Consider the following 13,892-nt stretch of genomic DNA (forward strand, 5'->3'; position numbering starts at 1 on the left):
TATATATATATATATATATATATATATATATATATATATATATATATATATATATATATATATACACACATACATACATACATACACACACACACACACACACACATATATATACATATATATACACACACACACACACACACACACACACACACACACACACACACACACACACCAAGGGCTCAGAGAAGAGCTCGAGAGGATGTGGAGGGTGAAGGTAACGGTGGTCCCCGTGGTAATCGGAGCACTAGGTGCGGTGACTCCCAAGCTAGGCGAGTGGCTCCAGCAGATCCCAGGAACAACATCGGAGATCTCTGTCCAGAAGAGCGCAGTCCTGGGAACAGCTAAGATACTGCGCAGGACCCTCAAGCTCCCAGGCCTCTGGTAGAGGACCCGAGCTTGAAGGCGTGCTGGGTGTTTTTTTTGTTTATATATATATATATATGCTGTGTAATAATTAATACAGAGAAGGTTCAATAGAAAAGATGAGCTAATTATTTGTCATTTATTAGTTTATTTGGGGTTCAACACAGGGTCAAAAATAATGTATTAACAAGTTTTCTACTGTCACACAGAAGTGTGCAACATGTTAGAGATAGAGGGAGACATTAACCATAGAGAACTTTTTCATGCTTGTGCTATAACATCAAACAAATATCCGGGAGGTTTGTGTGTCATCCACTCGACAGAGAACACAGGGCAGTGTTTCCCTGCTAGACACTGCCACAGTTCAGTGAACATCTCTTCATGGTGTTGCCTTCAGGGGCTTTGAATTTGAAAAAATCTATTTGCTTGACAAACATATAATAAGTGACTTATTATCCAGATAAAAAAAAAAAAAGTACTGAGGGAGGATCAGGAAGGGGCTGGGCGAGCGCGCTGGCACGCACACACTGACTAATGTAGAGAGAGAGCAGAGATGTGCCTTTTAAAAAATGCATCACTTTACAAAGGCACAAAATGTGAAAATATAGATTAAAAATGGCAAATGGCAACATGTACTTGTGAAGAAACTGCATACATACCAGAATCTTGCACTGTTACTAACTCTGTGTTTCTCAGTATGACTCCTTAAAAAGGAATTTTAGGGTTTAAAGTTTCAGAGCCAGTGTAATATTGCTCCAGGACATCCCCATGGATCTTTTCCTAAAGGCTGATGCAGCAAACCCATTTGTTTCGCTGCCAGGCAGCAGTGCTGAGGTGGTGCCAAAAGTCTCCCAGTAAATCCTGGACTTGTGTTTACTTCTGGTCATTGCAGTGATTAAGCCAGTGACATTAATCCGTGAAAGGTTGCAGTATGCATGCTTCACAATGATTCTGTTCTGTCAGTAGCAACAAATCATGACTCACCATCTGGATGCCCATTACTCACTGTTGATTTTTACAGTTTGTGGTTAAACCATAAACTGCATCAAATCAATGTGTTGGGTCCAAGAGAATCAAATAATGTCGCCATCTAGTGGTAAGTCAGAAGTACTCAATAGGAAAAGTGGAGAATGGATAATTATTTGTGTTATTCAAATATTTGTAATTCATATTAAATATATTCAGCAAACGCTTTATATGAAGTATTACCTAAACATGATCCAAGAAAACAGTTTTTGAAGGATCGACAGCACAAGTCAGGATGGCCGAGCGGTCTAAGGCGCTGCGTTCAGGTCGCAGTCTCCCCTGGAGGCGTGGGTTCGAATCCCACTTCTGACATAATCTGTTTTGTGTAAAACTGAACAGTTTCCAATATGACATCTGCGACCGAGGCTTTGAACTATGAAAAGTTTATAAATCGTCATATCGGGGTCCTGGTTGATGTCATATTGTTCAAAATGAATCCACTAGAGGGCACATCTGGCTCTTTTCACTCTGTGCATCCAGTAAAGTGCCATAGAAGTCTCAGCGAATAAAGGAAGATTTAAAAAAGAAAATCAAGCTGTTGCTTTTTAAATGAATTCTTCAGACTAAGCTCAGTGCCTCATACAGTGAACCATGAACTGCTTCTTGTTTTAAAATCACAGTTTTTAGAGTGATCGAGTTGCTTGTTATTATTTATCAGTGATGTCAGCGGAAAATAGAATGAATTATTTAGTGAAAACATATCGTATGTATGTCTAGGTAAAAGGTTTCAACACCTCTTACTTCTCAAGCACATACGATTTCCAGTCCAACTTTAAAGGGAAAAAGGTTAATATTAATAAATGAATTAATTTTATATTTTCATTATAACTTTTTTAAATTTTTACATCTTTAGTTGTGACTCCATAGCTGCTGTTACAAAACTTCTCGAATTGTTGGTGGAAACGTGTGGATCTGGTTCCAGATTGGGCACAAGCACCAAATATATTCCCAATAACATTTATTAAGCTATTTATTTACATCTATCTATTCTTTTTTTAATCAATATTTTAATACTGCTATATATCTTTAATTTGTATGTAAGTATTTGTTTTTACTTTAGAGAAATAGTAATACAACTGCAAGACTTTCCATTGTCCACACGATGGCACTGCAACTCACCTTTTTCTATTAATACCCATATAGATAAGATTGATATGCAATTATGTTTGCTTCTTTTAATGCCCATAATTTACATGACCGCAGGCTAAACTACAATCTAACGATGGTTTCATCTGTGTGTAACTATGTGTTTTGAAGCCCCACTGCAACATGTGATCAACCACGAAAACCCACTCCTGGTAATTGTGCAACTGTAGATTGAGAGGATCACTCAACCACCGGACTCACGTAAGCACAGCAGAGCACACAATGCTGCAACAAAACAGCCTGGGATCGAGTAGCTGGATGTATCGCTGTAAAAACATACCCCCCAGCAAAACACATGATCCCTGTCTGTTACAACAAATGTACAAAGGGAGGGAATGCTATGACAAGCTCAGTAAGAAGCACAGTCAAGAGCAGCACACTAGAGTGAAGTTTAAGAAACAGAAGAGCCACAGAGATGACATAAAACGTCTCATAAACACTAAAATGCTCCGCAGTTTTCCAAAAATCTAAGAACTGCTTTGACAAATGTCTGCCAGTCATTAAAGATGAAGTCAGGCTCAATAAACTAGAAAAAAAAGACAGACCACAGAATGAAACATAGCTGACAGTGCTTAGGCTATACTGTATGTCTCATTCAAGTGGCATGCTGCTATGCGTTAATATGCAGCAGTTGCTGGTTACCCACCTCCTCCTCACAGTGGCTGGGATAGAGAGACTTAGGACAGCCTTTGGTCCCAGATGTATGCCAGCTCACATCTGCCTTTGATGCCTTGTGCTGGCTCTAATTTTTCTTTTCTTTTCTTTTTTACAGGGCAACTTCCATGAGTGGGCTTCACCTCCGGCAACTGTTTCTTTGCAGAAAGCTAATGCAAAGGAAAACAGTGCTGGAGACCAGTAACAGTAGAGTGAGATGATCACTCAGCCACATCTGTTTCATGTGGCTTGAAGACTTCAGGAGTGGCACACCATACTGAAAAACCCCAAAGACAAAGAAAGAAGCACACACGCTCAAACATCTACAGTTGCTGCACAATAGACCACACATGCAGAAACGCAGACAAACATGGGCTCTGTCTCTCTCAGGATTGGTCCAAATGGGAAAAAACTCACATTGTCTTGAAGCAGAAGAAATACTTGGATTTTTTAAGTTTAAAATAGGCTAAATCTCCAACTTACTTTCAGTGAATCCACATAAAAGTGCTACCCATTCTCAGTAACAGATATATGGAAATAAGAGGCATGAGAATTAATCCTCCAGTGGCAGCTGGCTGATTGATGACCTCGATTGCTAACTGAGAGCACCTTAGTGTGGCAGAGCTAGATGGGCATAGACAAACAGCTTGTTAGGCTTCACACTAGCCTGAGCAGCTTGCACACATTAGTAAGCCATCATTCATAGCTGACACTTTGCCTCAGAAAAAGGAATTTTCTTTGTCTAGTTTTTGCTGGTAATTGTGAAAAGTTTTGCTTCTGATTAGACTTAATCTAATCTAAATATTTCTTTTCTTGGCAGCTTGGAAAGCCTTGACTGTGTATGCTCACTAGCTTATTCAGCGCTGCTGCCAAAGATGCTGCTGTGGAGGTTTTAACAGTTAGGAGCTGCACAGCAGATGTAACAGAGCTGGCATGGCATGACGTTTGAAGTCACTGCTATTGCTGTGGACATCAGCGGTATAACTTTGGGTTGCAGGAAAAGTAAAGAATCACAAACACGTCTGTTATGCAGGGAAAACCTGCATAACTGGTATGGGAGGAAGGGAAACCAACATGAAAGGGCAGGATTAATTCACAGAGGAAGAGCTTTATTATTTTTCAGGTAGAGCCTGAGTGCCTGAGAGCATTTGTGTTGCCCTGTAAACACATATTAAACCTAGTTGTAAACGTTTTTTATTAAATCCTCAGTTACTCATTCAGTGTTCTTGCAATCATGAAAAACTGGATGGATCAGGCGCTTACACTACTTAAAAGAATCAAATACCACGGGAGCTTTCACAGTAAGGGCTCATAAGAGATTTTTTAAATACTGTCTGGTTATGTGGAATATTTCCCCCCACTGAATCTGTTTACTACTTATACAGAACAAGAAAGCCATTAGGTCTTTAACCTCTGGGAGTTCTGAGTAAGGGTTTAGTGAAGATGGCATTAAAAGAGACTAAAAGTCACACTGTACACACTGCCAGTATGTTTCACTACAGATAAAAAGGCATTAAACAGGCAGATAATGGTGGACATGATTTACTACATCCTTCACAACTGTGGCACCCAGGTGCTCAGATTTTCTGGGATCCAGCTCATGTTTCTTCCGAGCCCCGCAACGCTATGCAAAAGGGCTTGCGTGCATGACTGCAAACCTTCCAGGGAAAAGAGGCACTCTTCTTTTACTCCCTTGGACTCCTTTGATTAGGAAAAGGATTTCCAGCTGAGGCTCGAGGTCCTTGAGAAACACGATAGCAAAGAGTTTAGACTGACAGTAGAGATCCACCTGCGCAAAAGCTACTAACAGTGTTTGTTTAGTTAATGGCAAATTAAAGCTGCTTCTATTCTGAATTTATAACTGAGTAGAACATTTTATTTTCCTGTTAGACTTCCTAGATGGTAAATATTGTCATTAAGACCTAGAATGTCTACAGCTTGTCTTGTGTTTGGTATATGAGATATAGCCAGGATATCGTAAAAACATCTGTATGATGTAAAATATCATTGAAAATTCTTAAAATTCAGCAAATGTGTTTATATAGTTTGTAATTTCAGCTGTTTTTTTAATGTAAAAAATAGGTTGCAGTATATTTATCAGAGAAAAATCAGACAGCAGATGAAAACTGACTTTATGAAGTAATCCTATTTCCCTTTTACTGGTAAGCCCACTCCCATTTACGCTGCTCATGTGGTGAAGCTTGCGCTTTGTCTCGTTCTGGTGTTTTTGTGTAAAGCTTCGACTCGTGTGTTTGGGTGACCTGACTGAATGTTGTTTTGAACAAATCAGTCGTCTTGCATGCCATCTGGGTGAAGCTACGGTGCAGTTTGTAAACAAGCACTCTGGTGAGTTAAGGGTCCGCTTCCATGCAGGAGCGAGGTCTGAGAAGACGCATGAGTGGCTGAGGCCTTTTCCCAGAGAAACAGCTTTTGTTTGGGTATGGAGGAAATGAGATGGGGGGAGGGGGGATGGAGGGGGGGGGGGGGGGAGGCACACTTAAGGAAATGGCCTTGCACTCAGATGTGCAGACCACAGCCTGTCACATGTAGGGACTGGATGGTGTGCATATTTCACAGCTTAGGTTTCACAAGGTCACTGCGTGTTTGTTTGTCTTAGTCGGGTCCAGCCTCATAATCACCTGTCTTCATAGCAAGAACATTTTCAGATCATATCCTTTTTTTGTTCTAAAATGACAAAATAGAAAAAAAAAACTGTTGAGGTAATTACTAAAGACGTCATGCAGGTCAGTGGAAGTTTATCAGCTAACGTGTTTTAGCACATAACATATGTAACTCATTATGGCCTAATAATGAAAAAATATGGCAATCTTCCATGTAAGCAAATCTACACAGCAACCTCTCAATGCCATGAGAAGATTCTGAGGACTTTTTCTGATGACGTCATCGTCCCAGACACAAAACTATATAGTGCTGGAGTCTGAAGTGTTTATGTATGTTAGGGCTGTGCCATGCTCTGTGATCTGGTGTCCATCCTGCTCTCCCATTGTCCATATCAGTTCTCCCACCCTGTCTGCATTGAAGGCCATTTTTGGCTGGTTCAATGGCAGGAAGTGGGCACCATCTTATACCAGTGATTGAAAAGTCTCCGGAAAAACAGTGCTGGAAGTCCAAATGCAGATATTCATTCAGTCATAAATAACAATCTAATGTTGTGACCTGAAGGTAGATCTGGTGGACGCAACATTTCCCAGGCCCTCTTTATGTGGAGTATATGGAATATATATATTTTTTAATTGTACAAAAGCAAAAGAGTAAAAACCACCATGTGCAGTCTGATGTTATAAGTTTTCTTTTCTCATCCGTGAGTTCCTGGAATTTTCATTTGCTGCCTTGCAAAAACTTACACATGTAAAACAGAGGAAATAACACATTAATTAAGAGGCATTAAAGGAGCAAGTTCATTTTTTTTTGTTTAAAGCAGAGGAAGACTCTAGTGAGATGTTCCATCTTGTTTCCAGACCTAATCAAATGAGCCGAGGTTTCTTTTTCTTTTTTTTTCCTGTAGCCTTCTTTACAATTCAACTTATTTCTACAGCCTAAAGAAAGTCTGTAGATTTAAGACACTTCTTCATTAGCTTTACTTTTTAGACCCAGAAGCTACATAAAATTCTATTTGCAATCCATGACTGGGTACTCATCTAGTGTCATTTTTAAACATACATGGTTTGTGCTCTGCTGTAGCCAGATGTCATATAAAAACTCACAAATGTTTCCAGGAGGTGAGAACAAGCCACACAAACTTCACCCGGTACAAAGGACAACTGCAGAGCTACTTTTTCTTTACTCTTGTTTTTAGGTTTTTGTTTGATTTACTTTAGGCACAAAAATCTTTTGATTAGGTTTAAGAAAGGATCACGGATTGGGTTAAAATATATGCTTTGACAATGTTAACTGCATGTTAGAACGTAAACTTCTTCCAACTGTAACAAGGTTCTCTCTCATTTTCATTGTAAGTGGCACCGTCAGTGAAGACACCGGCTGAGACCTTTGGCTGGAGTTTCACAGAATCTTTTTCAGACTCTGAAGGACTCACGCCTAAGTAATAAGTAGTACACAAAAGAAGTTCTTCTGAATGTGTTTATTTCAACTGCACACTTCAAGAAATGTGTTTCTCAAAAAGTTAAAAGGTAAATATGAAGAATTTACAGTGTAAAGTAAACACTTTCTTCTACTCTAAATCTCCGAGTAAATCTCTGTGAGCCAGATATGACTGTTTGTTCTTTGTTAACTTTTGGGAGTTTTGATTAGGTCATAAATCGGTGCTTGTGTTTGCACCAGATGTCACAGGGTTAACAACAGGCCAGCCTTTAAATATGATGACTCACAACAGAGTGGGAGAGAGAGAGATGGTAAAACGCTGAAGAAATACGAAGCAAATTATTTATATCATCCATCCTTTCAATCTTTCGAGGGTTACATTAAAATCCAATCGGTTATTCCTTGACAAAGAAAAATGCAGCTTGTCGAACTTTGCTTGCGTGTGAGAGACTGAATCCATGTGTGCTTGTACACGAAGAAAAGCGAGGCGCGCTTCAGACCACTTCTATTAAGATTGGCAGCAGGAAAGGTCTGTAATGAAGAACTACCGGCGTTAACTTTTATGCTTTGACTTTCAGCTGCCCCCTTTACCTTCCCATCACAGAGTGCCCATTGTATGTTCCCCATCATTATGGAACTGAGGTATTTACTCTGACATCTGAGTACAATCCCTGGTCCAAAAGCCACACCAATCAGGCTAGCCTTTTAAACCACGTTTTTCTTGCAGCATGTAGATAATGTTGTTAAAAATGACAAATTCAGATCCTGTGAATAAAAAAATGTAAATCTCTCAGTTCCAAAAGCAATATCACAGCCTGTATGAAAAGAGTCCATTACAACAGCTGTGGAGGAACAGGACCAAAACACTCTATTCAAAGGCCTGAAAAGGAGGGAAAAAACACGGGTGAAAAAATAATAACAAAAACACCACCGCCTTCCTCTTTTCATGAACTTCTGCAGGATGTGTCTTTCATCCCTTGCTCACTTTATCCTCATCCTTTGTGTTAGTCTTCCTCTCACCTATGTTAAAACTCACAGGAAACTTTTACCACAATGGGAAATTTAACACATTTTTTTACAAATGAGTGATCTGAATGTTCATTGGAGATGTTTTTCTCTGGGGATTTAACCATAGATTACCACATATAAACAGTCCCACAAATTAGGCTCTTGACAGGCATTTTTACTCGGGTCAGCTGGCATTGATAGGGCCCAGGCGAGCCTGCACTTTGCAACTCTGTAACTCTCACACGGAAGGCCTGCCATCGTGTGTTTTGATGAATGGACATGAGGCTATTGGCTACGATTCAGACTCTGATGTATAGGGTGCCTGGTACTGAGAGGCTGACGTGAGGCAGCAAAGCTGTTTTGTATTTACAAGCCAAGGTTGAGTGTGGCTGGGAGGTTCTTGGAGGCTTTTGGTGGTTTGGAGTGTCAGAGTGACAGGGTTAAGGCTCCAGTCAGCCATTACGCTCCCTCTTTAAATGCGTTTCTGTATTCTAATGAGAAGCAGATCTCTCTTGGAGCATCTTCACCTCAAACTGCAGGGTGATGATAAAAACAGACATACGATGAACACAGCACACCCTATTCCTCATTTCTGTTTGGTCCTTTGCACTGATGTTCAGTTTTGTTTCTATTTGACTTGTTTTCTCTCTTTTTTTACTCCCTGGGATCATTCTGTCTCTGTTAAACATCAATAAAAGCAATGAAAGACTGGAAATGGCCTCATATGTTTTTGTCTGAGAGCAAAAGCTGAAACTGGGCTCCGGCTTAGAAATGAGACTATGAGGAAAGGCTAGATGAATGAGGGTGCTAATGCTAGTGCCCCTCTCTAGCAGCCCAAAGCGCAGAGGGTTGGACTCCAGATGAGGCCTGCGTTGCCACATCCTGGCCGTAATCCCCCTGCAGTGCCATGTTCACTTGTGTGCATGAAATCTGTGGGGAGACCAGGAATGGGAACCACCTGGGAGAGAGACAAATGGCTTGAGGTAATTTTCCATCGTATGTTGCTCTTGTGATTTTAATCGATCACTCAGTTTTTTTTCTTTAAAGGACATGATATTTATACTTTACCACCATGTAGATCTTTTTTTTCCTTTTTTCCCTCCATTTAACCGAGTCAGACTTCGTTCTGCTAGCATGTTTACCTACATTATTTATTCCATCATCATGTTTGAGTGCGTTGGAGTCGTGTTTATATCCAATAAAACCCACACTGTTTGGTCTTCTCTCAGTGCCTCACGCTCACATAAAACCTAACATGTACTATGTTTGCATTGGAAATGTCGCTTTGTGTAGGTCACCTCGGCATGTTGATGCAACGTAAAAGTTTGAAACTTGTTATAACACTGTGAACTTGATCCCAGGGACCGTACGTCAGCACCAAGGCTTTCATGTAAAACCATAAGGTGGCAAAGACACCTATAAGTATTGAAATATTGCTGCAGGCTTCTCCAAAACAACACCGCATTCCAGAAATCCTGATGGTCCATTTTTCATCTAATGTTACAGGACAATAGGGGTGAAAGTTACCTACAATTTCTGTGAACTTTGTCAACAGGATCGAAAGGCAATGTGTTGCATTGCACATGTCAGGATTGTCTGGATAGGATTACCAGATTAGCTGTAAACCCTGGGGTACAAAAAGAGAGGGACACCTTCTCCTGCAGCTTGTGGAGAGATTCTGTCATTCACTAATCCATACTGGACGTTCAGTGTCCCCTGGGGCTAGACTTTTCTTCACCTATTACCTATCTCCTGCATGATCTCAGTGACCTGGCTCATAGTAATGAACATGAGCAGTTTGCTGTGTGTGTGTAAAGGAAAGAAAAAGAGTGTGGGGTGTGTAAACGGCTTGGGGAAAGCAGAATTTGCTTTTTGTTTGAATTACCAGTGCGTGCAGAGATGATGGACAAAGTCAATGGAGTATATGAGCCGCAGCCGGTCATGGCCAACGACTTAGCATGAAGGCACTGACAGATTCAGTGAGGTAAGGGAATGTAGAGCAAAAAGAAAGCTCTTCCAGAGAGCCAGAGGAAAACAATGGGAACAAGTTAAGACTTCAAAGTGACTGCTCTGGTCTCTAATATTAAAAAAAAAAAAGGATCAGTTTACTGTCCTGGAAGTGATCAATCCACAGAGAATTATCTTTACAGTTCTGTTTAGGGTTTTTAAGTTTTGTACCATCTTTAAACTGATCCCTCACAAGTATGCTGCTTTGTTTCACTCTTATTGTTCTCTTCAGAGCCATTTTCCTCACAGGAGGAAGCGTTTTTTTCAGCAAAAAAGCTCCGAAAACCCCTCACTGTTTGCTCAGAACACAGATATAGTAACTTACCAGTGAACATAATGGATCTTTTGGCAGCTAAAGACCTATTTCCCCTAAGATCAAAAAGGAGAGTGAATACATTAACCAGATGGCCAGGATTAAAAAAAAAAGCTTACATAATCAATTGTTTCAGGCAATTTTAGGAATATTTTTGCATAAATGTTCAGCACAGAGACTTTTGACATTTTCCTTTTTTTTTTGGACATCTGAGCAGGTCTCAGGTTTCACCTACATTCATGGAGCTGTTGTAAGGTATGCTCGGTCAGTGTGAGGAATGCCTTGATTGCCACATTTCCTGACAGAGACGCACTGTCTCTGCCAGACGCGCACCTGCACGAACAGATCCCGAAAGATCACCTCATCAGAAGCTCCGGTAAAAATATATTATTTTGGCAGAGACGGGTTGCAAAAACCCGAGACAAAGTCCAGCTTAATAAATAACTTCCAATCTTTTGTCCTTTGAATAGCTTTGTAAGGTTCAGTGGTCACCCCTCCCTCATGTTCATGCACTCCCTGACAAGCTCCATCCTTGTGCGAGCTGCTTTCAGCTTCGCTCACGCAGGTCCTTCTCGGCTTGAAAGATAAATTTAAATGAATAAGTAATTAAGTGAAAAATGAGTGAGGTTGGAGCAGTGGATAAGCTGGAATGTGCGAGTGTAGAGAAGTACACGGGGGAGCCTCTGAGCAGGAGGGGAGGTCGACTGTAACAATGTGGTGGGGAGAAAGTTTGAGAGGTACCCTTTGAATGGACATTTGCAAGAAAAAGAATGTGTCGGTCAAACCCGCCACCGTGAAGCAGGGCTAGACAATGCAAACAGCCGTCATTTGCAATAACTGATGCAGTCTTTCTCCGTTTGGTTCCTACTCACTGTTTTCCCTCTTCAGCATCCCTATCTTTTTCAATCCACTTATCTCATGACAGATTATCCTGCTTCATCTTGATTTAATTGGGCAAATATCTCTCAAAAACTGTGCTTGAATGATTAAAAACAGTAAGCCTTTATCAAAACAGATAACTCAGGATGTCTCTATTTAAGACTGTGCAAATGAAGAGTCAAATGCTGCATCTCAGGAATTTTGGCAAAGACAAGCAGATTTTACTTAACCTTGTTCCTTAGCGAACAAACCTGTCTAAAAGAGTTTTATAGTGTGTATAGCATGAAAAGAAAAGATTAATCGTGGACTCTACGTGTAGCCTGGTACGTGCTAGGTGTGGGATTAGTGAATCAGACGTGGAATAACACAAGCATTAAAGCTGAGTTAAGTAATACTTGACCACTTAAGGGCAGTGGAAAAAATACACATCACTTATAAACTAACAACTACTGTGTCAGTGTATTATTTAAAATATGGCTCCTATTTACTTACTTTAGAGATCCAGAATATTAACCACACATCTTTTTAGATACAGTTTCTCTTAGTTTACCAGGTTTTCTGGACTTGATGACCAAAACTTTATGCTTTCTTCTCAACCGAATGAACTTCTGAAGGAAATTCTCTCAGATGTTTTCTCTCTCTTTCTCTCTCTCGCGACATATATATGCAGTAAACATCATGGCAGCGGCTAAAATGAACCGCATGAAGACGTGAGCTGAAGATGTTTTTAAGTAAATAAAGTCAAAATGTCTCTAATGTTATATAAGTGAATTCTTTACTCATTACACCTTTATTAAGGATGTTTTTGTGGCAGAAAGCATGTTGAAAGCAGAAAGTACACAACACACACTCTCACACACACCCAGCCACCCCTGCTGTTCCCACTCTGGCTTCCCTGTGAATGAGGACAGCAGAACAGAGGTTGGCAGCAGTCTGCGGGGCTACGGATGCTTATCAGAAAGGCTTACAAATCCCCCCCTGATGCTTCTGATATGGAGGACAATGGGTATGCGTGCGTAGTGGGAACTCTCTTTAAAGCCTTATTGAAACTGACTTCACTACTTTGCTCTTTAATGAGGTCAGAGTAGGCTGCTGGCTGTATTTCATTGCTGTATACAAGGCATGCAGTCATAATAAACTTTAGCCCAATTGGTGACCCAAGCAGGTCAACAATATCATTTTCAGAAAGAAAGGCTGGACACTCTGTACCTGGTTAAGTCAATACTTCCCTCATTAAACACAACATCAAAGACATTACTTCCCTCTGCAGAGGCTCATGAGCCCGATCAAAGTATATTATTATGATTTGACAAAGCAAATATCCTTTTGCAGTGGACTCCTTAAATAAATCCCACAGTTTCTGACTCTCTTTGTGGTCCCGTCTTTGTATTGAACTTGGGGTTAATTGCTCCGGTGGTGGCAAAAGCAGCTGCGAGGCCACCAGAGTTGCAGGTGAGCAGAAGCTTTTGACAAACACGCAAACCTCCCACGCTGCTTTGTGGCGCTTTCAAAGAACATTCTTGAAATGAGACAGCGTAAGAGTCAAATAAGAGGATAAAGACTGAAGTGAAACTGAAGAAAACTTTTAAAACGAGCATTGCATTTCATGAATTCTTTAAGAAAAAAAAAATAGACAACACCCGCAACACCCCTTTGCATCATGATTTGGTCGGATTGTTCAAAATGAACCTGAAACACAGCAAACATTAGACAAAAATGTAACTGTCATTATTCAGAGGATGTTTTCAGTTATCTTTCTGGGGCTGAATGTTGGGTTTAACCCATGTCTTGGTTTTGGGTGGGAGCCAAAAACAGTAAATGTGATTTACTGAATGTCTGCAACTGGTTTCATATTTAGTTGACTAGGGCGGGTGCGGCAGGGAGTTGCCCTCATATGAATATGTCTGCTGAATATAATGATTTTATCCTCAGTACTGGGATGTACTTGTTGTAATTGTTTTATACATAAAAAACAGTGGAATTTATTTTGCTGTATGAATTAGTGTAAAATTGGAGTTTTGAAATAATAGCAAATATGTTTTCATCATTTTTCTGATCATATCATCATGTTTTAATGATTTCTACCAGTTTTCTTTCCATTAGAGACCATTCTTTGTACCAACACAGTCTCACTGCAGTTTGTGAAATTGCTACTAAGACAAGTGAAGGGCTCTTATTTTGAAAGAATTATTAAGTCTACTGTGGGAAGTTGGAAAGTTGGCATAACTCATGGGACTTTAACCCAGGACACTGGGGTTCAAATAGCTTATGATACCATTGTTTTTAGACTTCCTCTGTTATTTTGCCTTCACACCAACAGCCATTATCTTCGTCTCATTCTTGGGAGCGTGATATCTCTTCTGTCTCTTGAAAGAATTTTTTCAACTTTTGGAACAAATGTTCCCTTTGACTCAAAGAGGAGCAAGTCACACGA

The 13,892-nt window shown here is 40.3% G+C and overlaps 1 non-coding gene across 1 annotated transcript; it reads left to right on the forward strand.

Annotated features, from left to right (window-relative positions):
- The first annotated feature begins 1,621 nt into the window (after positions 1–1,621).
- Positions 1,622–1,704, forward strand: trnal-cag (transfer RNA leucine (anticodon CAG)). The gene has a single exon. It is a non-coding gene; the product is annotated as a tRNA-Leu (tRNA).
- Positions 1,705–13,892: the final 12,188 nt, after the last annotated feature.

This window comes from Mchenga conophoros, linkage group LG16 (genome assembly GCF_057382185.1).
Source record: "Mchenga conophoros isolate Kocher_MC1m ecotype Shallow Benthic linkage group LG16, M_conophoros_male_GT1.1, whole genome shotgun sequence".
Taxonomy (NCBI): Eukaryota; Metazoa; Chordata; class Actinopteri; order Cichliformes; family Cichlidae; genus Mchenga; species Mchenga conophoros.